Below are 10481 nucleotides of genomic sequence, written 5' to 3'. Positions count from 1 at the left end.
CTTTTTACATCACTAATTGTATCTGATATCCTGAAATGACAATGCCATAACAGGACTCGGTAAGCCACATTGAACCTGCAAATAGGTGGGAAAATGTGGGATACAAATGCAATAAATAAATAAATATTTCATACCTCAGCATTCAGTGTTCTTTTTCATTCCCTAGTGCTACCCACTCTCGATTACTGCAACACTGTATACACGGACTTCCTAAGAAAGATATCCAATGTCTCCAAATAGTCCAAAATGCGGCCATTTGTCTCCTCAAGGGAGCAAAGTGGCACTGTCCCGACTTCTGTCCCCTTATTACCCTCTACGACCACTATGCTCCTCTCAAAAACATCTTCTACAAGTTTCCTCTTCCCTCACTATGACTGGAAACTACATTATCTGTCTTCAAATTCCAAATGAAGGCCCATTTTTTTCACCTTAACCTTCAACTCATATCTTGTGTCACAAACTGCGGGTCCAGCCATGCCCACACGATAGTGCCCTTTTGACTCTCAGCAACTATATTTATTGTATTTCCTTTCTTCTGTTTTTTAAATGATATTGATTGTATTGTGAATTGCCATGATGGCATCTCTCCCTATGACCGAGTGAGCTCTTAACCCCGGGGGGGGGGGGGGGGGGGGGGGGGGGGGGGGGGCACTCTATTATTCCTGCAAATGTAGGGAGCCTCAATGGCGACTTTGATCCAGCACGTGACAGAGGCCTTGGATGCTGCCTGGCCCCTCCTAGGACAAAGATGATCCAAAAGACAAAACTCCTTTGTCTCCCACAAGTACTGCAGCAGAATCTTGCAGACGTCTAGCTTATGAAATCTCCAAGGAGACGCATCCAATACCCTGTCTACAAAAGAGGACAAACACACCTCCTGGTTCATGTGGTCCATCTAGCCTAGTATCCCGTTTCCAACAGTGGCCAAGCCAGGTCACAAGTACCTGGCAGAAACCCAAACAGTGGCAACTCGCTGCCGGAGGATGTGGTAATAGCAGTTAGCGTACCTGGGTTTAATAAAGGTTTGGACAAGTTCCTGTCCATAGTCTGTAATTGAGATGGACATGGGGGGAAGCCACTGCTTGCCAAGGGATTGGTAGCATGGAATGTTGCTACTATTGGGTTTCTGCCAGGTACTTGTGACATGGATTGGCCACTGTTGGAAGATGGATACCATTGGTCTGACCCAGTATGACTATTCTTATGTTCTTTCACCAACCCCCCTCCCCACAAAGTAAGCAGGCAAACGATACCAGTGCTCCATACCAAAAGCTCAATCCAAAAGCATTACCAAGGTAAAATTATGTATAATCATACCTGATAATTTTCTTTCCATTAATCATAGCTGATCAATCCATAGACTGGTGGGTTGTGTCCATCTACCAGCAGGTGGAGATAGAGAGCAAACTTTTGCCTCCCTATATGTGGTCATGTGCTGCCGGAAACTCCTCAGTATGTCGATATCAAAGCTCCATCCGCAGGACTCAGCACTTAGAGAATTACACCCACGAAGGGACACTCTGCCCAGCTCACCACCGCCGAAACGGGGGAGGGGAATTAACCCAGCTCATCCCCACACAAGTGGGGGAGGGGAATCCGTCCAGCTCATCCCCGCGGAGCGGGGGAGGGACACCACACCCGCCGATGCGGGGGGATCTGGCTTATCCTGCAACCGCAACCGCGGGAGGAGCTGACTGACCCTAACACCGCCGAAGCGGGAGGGGTACAAAGCTGCCCTACAGCCGCACGAAGCGGGAGGGAGTGCCGGCAGAATTTATGTCTCAATCCAGCCCCGTAAAACGGGGGGGAGAGGAATGCAGCAGCTCACTGTAACACAAACTCGTCTCAACTCTTGAAGAATCCAAGTGAAAAAACTTGAACACGAAGTCTTTCTGAAGTAACTGAAGACTAAACTTGAACCTGAAATGCAACCAGAATAAAAACAGTACAGATATCTGGGAGGGGCTATGGATTGATCAGCTATGATTAATGGAAAGAAAATTATCAGGTATGATTATACATAATTTTACCTTCCATATCATCAAGCTGATCAATCCATAGACTGGTGGGATGTACCGAAGCAGTACTCACCCAGGGCGGGACATTGAAATCCCTGACCTCAACACTGAAGCTCCAAACCGGGCCTCCGCCCGTGCAGCCACCGTCAAACGGTAATGCTTGGAGAATGTATGAGCCGAAGCCCAAGTTGCCGCCTTGCATATCTCTTCCAAGGAGACGGATCCGGCCTCTGCCATCGAGGCCGCCTGAGCTCTCGTGGAGTGAGCCTTCAGCTGGATAGGCGGCACCTTCCTTGCGGCCACATAAGCCGCTGCAATGGCTTCCTTGACCCATCTTGCCACTGTAGGCTTAGCAGCCTGCAGACCCTTACGAGGACCTGCAAACAGGACAAACAGATGATCCGATTTCCGGAAATCATTGGTCACTTCCAAGTATCTGATGATGACTCGCCTCACATCCAGATATTTAAGAGCAGAGTACTCCTCTGGGTAGTCCTCCCTACGAAAGGAAGGGAGACAGAGCTGCTGATTCACATGGAAGCGAGAAACAATCTTGGGCAGAAAGGAAGGCACTGTGCGAATAGTCACTCCTGCCTCAGAGAACTGCAGAAAAGGCTCTCGACATGAGAGCGCCTGGAGCTCGGAAACTCTTCTGGCTGAAGTGATAGCCACCAAAAAGACTGCTTTCCACGTCAGGTCTTTCAGAGATGCCCTTGACAAGGGTTCAAAAGGCGGCTTCTGCAATGCTCTTAGCACCAGGTTGAGATTCCACGCAGGCACCACTGAGTGCAGAGGAGGGCGCAGGTGATTAACTCCCTTGAGAAAGCGCACCACATCTGGCTGCGAAGCCAGGGAAGCACCCTTCAGGCGGCCCCTGAAGCAAGCCAGAGCCGCTACCTGGACTTTAAGGGAACTGAGCGACAGGCCTTTCTCCAGACCTTCTTGCAGGAACGCCAACACTGAAGAAATTGGAGCAGTGAAGGGAGAAAGTGAGCCTGCTTCACACCACGCTGCAAAGATACGCCAAACCCTGGCGTAAGCAGTAGAAGTAGAGCGCTTCCTCGCTCAGCATAGTGACGATGACCTTGTCTGAGAAGCTCTTCTTCCTCAGACGCTGCCGCTCAATAGCCAGGCCGTAAGACCAAAGGGGGAGGATCCTCCATCACCACGGGACCCTGATGTAACAGGCCCTGCTCCACTGACAGCCGCAGAGGATCGTCGACTGAGAGCCTGATCAAGTCCGCATACCAGGGACGTCTGGGCCAATCCGGACCCACCAGGATTACCCTGCCGGGATGCTTTGCCACCCGGTCTAGCACCCTGCCCAACATGGGCCAGGGCGGGAACAAATAGAGGAGCTCTTGTGTCGGCCACTGTTGGAGAAGAGCATCTACTCCCAGGGATCGAGGGTCCCGTCCTCTGCTGAAAAAGCGCGGCACTTGGCAATTGGCCGATGACGCCATCAGATCTAGGCTCGGCTGGCCCCAGCGCTTCGTGATGTCCAAGAACGCCTGAGCAGATAGTTGCCACTCTCCGGGCTCCAAGGTATGGCGACTGAGAAAGTCCGCCTTGACATTCATGACTCCGGCAATGTGGGCCGCTGAAAGCTGCTCCAGGTTCGCTTCCGCCCACTGGCAAAGATTCATAGCCTCCTTGGCTAGAGGGGCGCTCTTGGTACCTCCCTGGCGGTTGACATAGGCCACAGCCGTGGCATTGTCTGACAGGACCCGTACAGGCTTCAACCCCAGTACCGGGATGAACTCCAAAAGCGCCAACCGAATGGCTCTGAGTTCCAAGAGGTTGATAGACCACTTTGCCTCTGCAGGAGACCAGAGCCCATGCGCTGTCCTTCCCAAGCAGTGGGCTCCCCAGCCCGACAAAGAGGCGTCCGTCGTGACGACAATCCACTCTGGGGTCACCAGAGGCATTCCCGCAGACAACTTGTCTGTCTGCATCCACCAGCTCAGCGCCTTGCGCACTGCTGGGTCCAAGGGAAGGCGCACAGCATAATCCTCCGACATCGGAGTCCAGCGCCGCAGCAAAGATTGTTGAAGTGGTCTCATATGAGCCCTGGCCCAGGGCACTACTTCCATCGGGCCGTCATAGAGCCCAACAGCTGCACATAGTCCCAAGCCCGAGGAGGAGAGGCTACTAGGAACTGGTCCACTTGAGCCTGAAGTTTGACAATCCGATTGTCTGGCAGGAACACTCTGCCCACTTGGGTGTCGAATCGAACTCCCAGGTACTCCAGGGACTGAGTCGGGCGCAGCTGGCTCTTCTCCCAGTTGATGATCCATCCCAGGGAGCTCAAAAGAGCAACTACCGGGTTCACAGCTTTGCCGCACTCTGCATAAGAGGGGGCTCGGATCAACCAGTCGTCCAGATAAGGATGGACTTGTACCCCTTCCTTTCGTAGGAAGGCCGCGATGACCACCATACTTTGGAAAAGGTCCGCGGAGCAGTAGCCAACCCGAATGGGAGGGCTCTGAACTGGAAGTGTCGTCCCAGGACTGCAAAACGCAGAAAGCGTTGATGAGGAGGCCAGATGGGAATATGCAGGTACGCTTCCTTGATGTCCAAGGATGCCAGGAACTCTCCTGCCTTCACCGCCGCTATAACAGAGCGGAGAGTCTCCATGCGAAAGTGCCGCACTTTCAAGGCCCGATTGACCCCTTTGAGGTCGAGGATAGGCCGGACAGAACCTCCTTTCTTTGGTACCACAAAGTAAATGGAGTAACGTCCCTTGCCAAGCTGACTTTCTGGCACCGGAACGACCGCGCCCAGGCGGATCAGATTGTCCAAGGTCTGCTGCACTGCCACAGCTTTGACCGGAGACTTGCAGGGAGAGAGTACGAACCCGTCTTTTAAGGGTCGGCAGAACTCTAGCTTGTAGCCGTCTCTGATGACTTCCAGCACCCACGCGTCTGAAGTTATTGTGGTCCACTCGCCCAGAAACGAGGACAGCCGTCCTCCAATCTGCACTGGGGCGTGGACCAAGGCCCCGTCATTGGGTACGAGACCCTGGGGGAGGACCGGAGGGAGCACCTCCGGGACGGCGGTCTCTGCGAAAGGAATGCTGCTTGGGGGAGAAATTCCTCTTGAAGGAAGAAGGGGCAGAGGAGCCCGACTTGCCCGGGTGGTACCGACGGGCTTCCTGCAATCGTCCTCTGAAGGTACCGGGACGAGTACTAGCCCGAGCCCTGACCTCTGGTAATTTCTTGCCCTTAGACGTGCCGAGATCGGTCACGATTTTGTCAGCTCGACCCCAAAGAGCAGCTTGCCTTTAAAAGGCAATCTAGCCAGGCGGGATTTAGAGGCGTGGTCAGCAGACCAATGTTTCAGCCAAAGCCACCGCCGCGCAGAGATTGTCTGAGCCATGCCTTTAGCTGAGGCCCTCAAGACATCATACAGCAAGTCTGCCAAATAGGCTAAGCCCGATTCCAGGGCCGGCCAATCAGCCCTCAAGGAATGATCCCAGGGGGAAGCCCGCTGCACCATAGTCAGGCATGCCCTGGCCAGATAGGAGCCGCAAACTGAGGCCTGCAAACTTAAAGCAGCCGCCTCAAAGGACGACCTTAAGGCCGCCTCCAATCTTCTGTCTTGGGCGTCCTTTAGGGCCGTGCCACCTTCCACCGGCAAAGCCGTTTTCTTAGTCACCGCAGTGATTAAAGAATCCACGGTAGGCCACAGATAGGCCTCACGTTCACTCACAGCCAAAGGATAGAGGCGGGACATAGCCCTAGCCACTTTAAGGCTCGCTTCCGGGACATCCCATTGAGCCGAAATTAAGGTGTGCATGGCATCATGCACGTGGAAGGTTCTAGGCGGGCGCTTCGTCCCCAGCATAATGGCAGAGCCAACAGGGGCTGAGGGAGAGACGTCCTCCGGAGAGGAAATCTTCAGTGTCCATGGCCTGTAACAACAGGTTGGGCAAATCCTCTGGGCTAAAAAGCCGCGCTGCAGAGGGGTCATCCGCTCCATCCGAGCGGGGATCTATCTCCTCCAAGGAATCCGCAAAGGACCGTTGGGAGACCTCAGACACGCTGCCCTCATCTACATCGGAGGAGACAAAGTCTTCCAAGGCCTGGGAATCAACCCGAGGGCATTTACCTCTGGGAACCTCAACCTCTTTACCAGAAGAGGGAGCAGGGGCAGCGTTTTGCATGAGGAAAGCCTGATGCAGCAGCAAAACAAACTCGGGGGAGAAACCCCCCAGACTGTGCACTTCCGCAGCCTGGGCAACAGCCCTAGACGCACCCTCAACCGGCGCTCGCAAGAGCGGGGGAGAGACATGCTGCGCATCCAAAATGGCGTCCGGCGCGACACTCCGCGAAGGAGCCGCGCGGGAAGAACGGCGCTTAACTTTAGCCGCTTTTGTGCCGTCGCCCAAATTAAGGGCGTTCATGGCATTAATGTCTCCAACCTCAAGGGCGGCCCACGAAGAAGCCGTCCGAGCCGCGTGGCCGGCCAAGATGGCGGAGGCGAGGAGCGGGGGATGGGCGTTTATGGCGGGAAAAACCGCCACGCCAGAGGAAGGACCGGGACATTCATCGGTCACTAAACTGTCACCCATCAAGGGCGAATCAGGCTGTAAAACCCCCGCATCCCCTCTAGAAGCGCTCCAGCGATCCGGGGAGTGACCCTTTGCGCCCTCGCCCTCATATGCCACGAGGAGAAGAATCGGGGAACCCCCTGCCCGCTATAAAAAGGTAAAATTACCTGCTTGCCGCTCCGAGCTGTAACGAACTGGTGTCCCAGTGAGTAGCTGCAATGAACGTTTAAATAAACGCCTTTAAGGACGTTTAAAATTTTTTTTTTTTTTTTTTTTTTAACGGAGCCAGCGGGAGGGGGGAGAAAAGGAGGGACCTGGCACCACCAGGTTTGCACTTGCTCAAAAGAGCCCTCAACCCCAGGCCTCAACAAAACCTAAGGATTAGGCTTGGAGGCCTAGCCAGAGCTGCTGCTGTGTGTGACCACCACCTGCTGAGATAGAGAACATACTGAGGAGTTTCCGGCAGCACATGACCACATATAGGGAGGCAAAAGTTTGCTCTCTATCTCCACCTGCTGGTAGATGGACACAACCCACCAGTCTATGGATTGATCAGCTTGATGATATGGAAACTTCTCATGAAGGTCTGTAGAAGGTACAGGAAATCATTTAAATAGGCAAAACCAAACCATCTGTTTACTAATAATAATCTTTTTTATTTTATTTAATATTTATTTTTTTTCGCTCACAGCTTTCCAGTAGTAGTTAAGGCAAATTACTTTCAGGTCAGGAGGTATTTCCCTGTCCACAGAGGGCTTAAAATCTAAGTTTGTACCTGACGCAATAGAGGGCTAAGTGACTTGCCCAAGGCCACAAGGATTGTCAGTGGGATTCGAACCTAGGTTCAACTGCATTCAATGACCAATACCATTGAAATATGAATCCAAAGAGCAATCAGCAGACTTATGACCTCCCCTCCCACACCCACCGCCATCACTAGAGGACGTTATGCAGACAGCATTCAAACTTAACATATACAGAAAACTCAAACCCTTTAATTAAATCAAAGAATTCCCATAAAGATATTGAACAAAACTGGAGAAAAGGGTATGCTCTAAGGCAGTTCACAGTTAGTCTCAGAGAATGTTGACAATATGATATTAAGATACACTTATTCATTTAAATAATTATGTACCGCTTAGACCTAAGCAATTTACAGTTTTTCATTTTACAGGTACTGGGTCTGCCCCAGTGGGCTCACAATCCAAGTAGAACATTGTACTACTGTTATACCTGGGGCAACGGAGGGTTAAATGACTTGCCCAGTGTCAAACAAAGCTGCACAGGGAACTGAACCTGGTTTCCCAGGATCTCAACCCACTGCTGATATAGCAAGAAATTTTTTTTTACTATCACAGAAGCTTAGCCGGTGGTGGGAGGCAGGGCTGGTGGTTGAGAGGTGGAGATAGTGCTGGGCAGATACGGTCTGTGCCAGAGCCGGTGGTGGGAGGCGGGGCTGGTGGTTGAAAGGTGGGGATAGTGCTGGGCAGATACGGTCTGTGCCAGAGCCGGTGGTGGGAGGCGGTGATAGTGCTGAGCAGACTTATACGGTCTGTGCCCTGAAACACACAGGTACAAATCAAGGTAAGATATACACAACAAATGGCACATGTGAGTTTATCTTGTTGGGAAGACTGGGTGGACAATGCAGGTCTTTTTCTGCCGTCATCTACTATGTTACAAAAGAAAATGAATGGAAAAACCTAGACCTTTACAGGAGCCAGATTTAAGAATTTGGCATCCAAATGATGATATGGAGTTGTTTGGTGGAACTGGCACAAGGTCCTAAAGCAAGTTGGAGTAGGTTCCTTTTGTGGCCCATATATTTGGCACTCTAGGCAATTTCCCGTGTTAACTTATACCTAAATCCAAGCCCAACACTGGATAAACAGCCTCGATAAAACACTCTCACATTTATGGATTCTTATCCTTGTGGCTGTTCTCTTTCACATAAGGGAACATGTGTTTCTCCTAAATACCTGACACTGTGGAAACCAGAGCCAGCACCTTGTTTTTTTTTCTCAAAGGCTGAAGGCATTATGGCTGCTGTGCTCAGCTGTCTGCTTTGTGTATGCAAAGGAAAAAAAAATACAGTGGAATGCAAAGCATAATTTGCATAATGGCACTGCTGCCATGGAGAAGCTGGGCTTGCTGCCAACTGTTCTATCCTCTATTACTACAGAACACCTACAGCAAAGTAAGCTTCCCTAAGTAAACTGCTGATCAAGAATCAGAGATGCTTTCACTTTAGCACAGCAAGACATTTCCTCACTTTCACAAAACAATTTTATTTTAATACAAAACAAATATATTCTACAGAAGACAATGACAGAACATTAATCTCCTTTCCCTGTACAATCATTTATCATCCTCCTTGACCTTTTCTACAAAGAACAAGGGAGAGCAGTACAGGGTACATGTAGCTAGCACAACGCAAATGAAAGCCTAATTACTTCTCAGTCCATCCAGTCAAAAGTGTTTCCATTTTTAACTGTCTGCAAAAGCCATTAACCAGTGATCAAGATCCTGATTTTCCATTCTACCTCTCACAAGGGAACATCTACCTCATGAACAAAACCTGCTGTTAATGTTTATTTTCAGCAGAGACTCAGCATGCCAGGGGAGGCTCATCTTTGTGGGACAGAGCAATACAATACTTTCAAGCAGTCAAGTTGGCACCAATTAACATATTAAAACTTTTTTTCCATAATGTCTTGCTTTTCAAGAGAAATAAAAAGGAGAGTAAAACATGCAACTGTTCAACTGTGAAGCGCTGCGTACGACTGGTAGCGCTATAGAAATGATTTGTAGTAGTAGTAATTTATATTGGTTTTGAGTTCAATTGGATCATATTTGCTCATCCATTCAGCAAGTATAGAAGGGCTTTCCTCCCTTCTATTCAGCAAAGAGAGAGAAACAAAACAGTTTCCTTTTTACTCTCCTTTTATTTCTACAGAAAAGCAAAACATTATGGAAAAAGGTTTTAATGTGTTATTTGGTGCCAACATGACTACTGAAAGTATTGTACTGTGGTGGCCCACAAAGATAAGCCTCCCTTGGCATGCCGAGTTTTAGATGAAAGTAAATATTAACAGCCAACTCCTAGAGGACACATGTGAATCTTTAAATAACTGATATCCTGCTACTTTGGGGAATGCCTGTTACAGGTAAGCAACTTTGCTTTCTCCCAAGAAAAGCAGACTGGGGGCAAGATGCACTAAACGAGCCATTAACGAGCAAGTAGTAAACCCTGGCATGCACTAAAGGCTTCTAGGATCCACTTTCCGATCAGGAATTCGCCTGAGAGAAAGGAAGGTGAGTAGTGGCGTGCCTAAGGGATTGTAATATATTTGCAAGAGACATTGCTGAAGGGTTAGAAGGAAAAGTTTGCCTTTTTGCAGATGACACAAAGATCGCCAACAAAGTGGACATCCCGGAGCGAGTAGAAACCATGAGAAGAGATTTCCAAAAATTAGAAGAATGGTCAAACGTCTGGCAGTTAAAATTTAATGTAAAGAAGTGCAGAGTGATGCACTTGGGATGCAGAAATTCAAAGGAGATGTACGAGAAGGGAGGAAAGAAATTGATACACAGAGCGCAGAAGGGGGACCTTGGGGGTGATGATGTCAGAGGATCTCAAGTTGGCATGTGACAAACAATGGGCACAGCCAGAAGAATGCTAAGCTGCATAGAGAGAGGTATAACCAGCAGAAGAAAGGAAGTGTTGATGTGCCTGTATAAGTGACTGGTAAGGCCCAACTTGCAGTACTGTGTTCAGTTTTGGAGTCCATATCTCGCTAAGGACATAAAAAGATGAAGTGGTTCAGAGAAAAGTGACAAAAATGGTATGGGGTTTGCTCCATAAGGTATATAAGAGACTTCATGACCTGAAGTTGCATACCCTAAAGGAG

At 49.8% G+C, this 10481-nt stretch overlaps 1 protein-coding gene across 3 annotated transcripts in view; it reads right to left on the bottom strand.

Moving 5' to 3' along the window:
* Window positions 1–10481, bottom strand: part of ASH1L (ASH1 like histone lysine methyltransferase) — a 239137-nt gene that overhangs the window by 171329 nt on the left and 57327 nt on the right. The window lies entirely within an intron of this gene.

Source organism: Microcaecilia unicolor, chromosome 14 (genome assembly GCF_901765095.1).
Source record: "Microcaecilia unicolor chromosome 14, aMicUni1.1, whole genome shotgun sequence".
NCBI classification, from domain to species: domain Eukaryota; kingdom Metazoa; phylum Chordata; class Amphibia; order Gymnophiona; family Siphonopidae; genus Microcaecilia; species Microcaecilia unicolor.
Note: the sequence above shows the minus strand (reverse complement) of the source record. Positions and strands in the feature narration are given on the sequence as shown.